A 4,583-nucleotide genomic window follows, 5' to 3' on the forward strand; every position below is an offset into this window, starting at 1 on the left:
TCTCACTTCCCTCTAAAAAGAATATTCAAACATTACTCTCAAATGTGAAGTAATATCACCAATGGTAAGAACCACTTAGATAATTATCTCAAGTTCAACATTATAAATTTTTTCTTCACACCTTTACACACACACACACAAATAGTCTTAAGCCCACCCAAAGGGAAGTCAAGCCTGTGTTTTACACTAAGAAATTTCTTAGAGATCCAAAATTGTTAAAAGTTTCTTGGTGAGCTTCATTCAATCCTTTAATGAATGCTCTGAGAGCACACACGGTCAATTTCTTGGCTTTGTGGGTGGAACATGGGACAGTGTAGCACTAAGCAAATACTATTACCGTATTTGCCGGCGTATAAGACGACCCCCCACTTGGAGGCATATTTTTCAGGGCCAAAAAATCGTCTTATACGCTGGCAAATATGGTATTGATTGGTGAAGTCCGGATATCTCAGCAGATATAAGCTGAGCACTTACCTGAAATATAAAGTTTTATGTATCTCATCTAAGGGGAACACCACCTAAGAATAAAACAAAAAACTCCTTGTCAGTTAGTCCAGGTCCTGCTGATATGATAATATCTACCACTTATCAAAATTTACTGTGTACTATGTGCTTTACACATTTAAGCTTGTTTAATTTTCACTAACACCTGGGCCTAGAAAGAGGGTGGTCCTCCCCTTCCCCTCCTCTTCTTCTTTTTTATTTATTTATTTTTTTTAACAAATATATACCCTGAGGCTTCAGATTAAGTGATTTACTCAGGATCATACAATCAGAACGTGGTAGTTACAGTGGTAGATTTGAACCACTGCTTGCCTGACTGCTCGTGACTACTATTCTGTATCATCTCTTTATAGGCTTGGCCACAGATGAAGAGATGGTTGTGAAGTGGGAACTGAGAACTATGGTCAAATAAGAAGGAGTACAATTTAAAGTCTTAAATACCCAGATGCTCCTCTTTGATAGATCAGGCACTGAGCTCAGGGGGAAATCCATTAATCTGTCCCAACACTTCCGCATCTCTTATTTACTTTTGACCCAAAACTCTTAGAGCAGTCTTTCCCAAAAGTGTGGTCCATAGACCAACTGTTTCAAAGAGACATGAAAAGTCCTTGTGGAAAACATAGACACCTGACTCCCTCCCTGGATGTATGGGATCAGACTCTCTGGGGAGGACGGCAGCAAGAATTTTAGACTCATGATCATCTTGAGGCAGAAGAGTTAGGGTAATCAGAAGGAAGTAAATGGAAAGCTAACCTCCATAATAAACAGTCTGACAATGGATCAAATTGGTGTTAAGAAAAACACAGAACATAGCTCTCGTGAGAAAGCATAAGGTCATAACATTGTTTTGGAAATTGTCTGTTACAATGGTTTTCTAACAGTGCTCCATGAAGCATGAATTCTAAAATGGGACACAAGAAAAAGGGATTGGCAGTTGGAGCTTAATGTCCTAAAACAGCAACTGCAGAAGCTCTACTGGTATGTATGTTGTAGCCTGGATTTTTGTGTAAGATTTTATCTAACTGCATGGTTTTGCTGATTTAAAAAATGCAAAACCTTGGCTGCACACAGGAAATTTAAAAAAATCTCAAGGCCCAGAATTTTCCCCAGACCAATTAAATTAAATATATGGGAGTGGCTTCCAGGCATCAGTATTTTTCAGCATCACGTGATTCCAATGTGTGCCAAGGTTGGGAACCAATCTGATCTCTGCTTCCTCATTTGCGATCAAAGGAGACTAAGATCCAAAGAATTTAAAGAAAATCAGAACTAGAATAAGGATCTCCTGACTTCCAGCTCATTGTGCTGAGTTATCTCTCCACAATTCAGAATGAACAAATTATTCCTCTAAGGTAGAGAGCATCTGAGTCAAAACTGTTATGTAATTTCACCTTTACAGAGCTCTCTAGACTTTTAAAGAGTACTTCATATATATTCTATCTTTAAATTCTTATAAAGACACTGGGAAGTAGACAGAGCAAAACGTATTAGATCTGTTTTAGAGATGAGGAAATCAGAGGTCAATTAACTCGCTGTGGCTTAGAGGTAGAGCCACATTTAAAATCTTTATCTAACTTCTGAATTAAATTTGGCAAGTGTTTACTGAGTGCCTAGTCCAGTGATGGCGAACCTTTTGAGCTCGGCGTGTCAGCATTTTGAAAATCCTAACTTAACTCTGGTGCCATGTCACATATAGAAATTTTTTAATATTTGCAACCATAGTAAAACAAAGATTTATATTTTTGATATTTATTTTATATATTTAAATGCCATTTAACAAAGAAAAATCAACCAAAAAAATGAGTTCAGAGGTGACACGCGTGTCATAGGTTCGCCATCACTGGTCTAGTGTGTATTGTTGTGACATGGTCAAAGATGCAAAAATAAATAAAACATCATCCATGGCCTCAATTAGGGTACAAACTTCTTGGAAAGACAGAGACCATTAGAACACTGCATTCCCTGCTTATCCCTTGGACTAGCAAAAGCTGAAAACTTTCCTCAATTGGCCTTGGTGACCAAGATCAATTATTTCCAAATTCAGTCTGTAGCTTCTAGTTTCTTCATGACTATGACTACTAAACCTAAGAGATTTGTATATAATTACTGCATCTCTAAGCAAGGCCATGAGTGGTTCTGGATTCAAGAGAAGAGAAAACGATGCAATTTCAGTGAGGTTCATTTCATACTCTCCAAAGCCAAGGAAATGACTCAGCATAAGACCAGGAGATTCCAAAACAAAGAACAAGATGGGTAAGAAAGGGTGTTTACAGAAATAACTATTTCCTTTTCACAGCATTTTAGTAAGTGGACAGTTAGAATGTATACTGTTGAAGATGACTACTGCACATCAAAAGAGAAAATAATATGCAGGAAATAATATTTGTATCTATAATTTAGAATGGCGAAGGTCACAGGTGGATAAGAATGTTCCAAGACAACTTTTTCATGAATAATTAATTCATCAGACATTGCAAAATGTTGCCATCCAGATTTTATTATATAAAAGATAAAGACAGAGCCAGGAACCCCGGTTTTATTTATAGACTGAAAACATTGGCCAAGAAGTCTAGCACAGTTGTTTTCAAACTTTAGAATGCATCAGAATCGCCTGACAGGCTGGGTCCCAACCCCAGAGTTCTCATTCTTGTGGTGGGGTTCAAGAGTTCACACTTCTTACAAATTCAGGTGATGCTGATGCTGTTGGTTCTAGTCTAGTCCCATACTTTGAGAACTGCTGCTTTAGCCACAAGATACACACACATTTGTTGACAACTTTGCTAACTCTATTGTTGACTTGTAATGATATTTACCCCACCAACCTAATGGCCGAAGACTAAGTAAGAAAAAAGGTATGACTAGTTAACTGAGGAGATAATTTATTTAAGAGTACAAATGAATGAATTTGTGAAATATGTGTTGGGCAGAGGCAACCAAGTGAGGTAAAACTAACAAGTAGGAAATACATTGCCCTTTAAAAGCTTTTACTTATCTTGAGGTAGACATGAATTTTATGTATTGTACTCAAGATAACACCCATTGAACCTCTTTAATGTTATCCGTGGTTTCATCCTCATTCTTTTTTTTTTTCCCCTCACTGGTCATTTTTTCTGAGTTTTGTTAATCATCCCCATGATTTCAATTACTACGTGTGTGTGTGTGTGTTTGTGTGTGTGTGTGTGTGTATCCAAATGTCTACTTAACATCTATATTTGGATGTCACATAAATGCCTCAAAATCTGCATGTACTGATGAGTGACTACTTAATGGGGCTACTTAGGGTTTCCTTTTGGGGTGATGAAAGCATTCTGGAACTAGGTAGCGATGGTTGCACAAGACTGTGAATATACTTAATGTCACTGAACTGTAACTTTAAAATGGTAAAATGGCAAAGTTTACTTAATGTGTATTTTACCACAATAAAAGAAATTACATTTACAAAACTGAAATCACCATCTCTTTTCCCACCTCTCATATACCCAAAAATCTGTGCTTTTATATTTCTGATCTATAACATCAGTTACTAGTCCTACGATTTACCTATGTGCCCAAGCCAGAAACCTGAGAGTTATCTTTGACAATGCTCTTTCACTCTCCCACTGGTAACGAATCATGAAATTCTGTACATTCTCCTTCATTAATAGAGAGTTAACTTGGAATAGTCATCTACTTCCCTCTATCCCTAAAGTTTCTCCCTAAGTTCAGGCTACCATCTTTAGCCTTTTCGTCTAATTTTGTACCTTTTCACCTTCCAAACAACCCCATTTCAAATAACTTCATTATTACCTACCCAGAATGATCTCTCTAAAATACTGTCTTTTTGCTTAAAAATCTACCACTGCCTTTAGGAGAAAATCTAAATTCCCTCTTCATAACCTGGCTTCTGCTTACTTTACTATTTTTTTCCCCAGTTATTTTTTTTAAATTTTATTTCAAGAAAAACTATTTTAAATATAATAATGTTACATGCAAAAAACCTTAATATTTCAAGAATAAAAAGATTTTAAGTATAATATTACCAAACTGTACTAACATAGTATGATATCACAAAAGTTGTAGGAAATATAAAAAATCTGCAA

Source organism: Myotis davidii, unplaced genomic scaffold (genome assembly GCF_000327345.1).
Source record: "Myotis davidii unplaced genomic scaffold, ASM32734v1 scaffold534, whole genome shotgun sequence".
In the NCBI taxonomy this organism is placed as follows: domain Eukaryota; kingdom Metazoa; phylum Chordata; class Mammalia; order Chiroptera; family Vespertilionidae; genus Myotis; species Myotis davidii.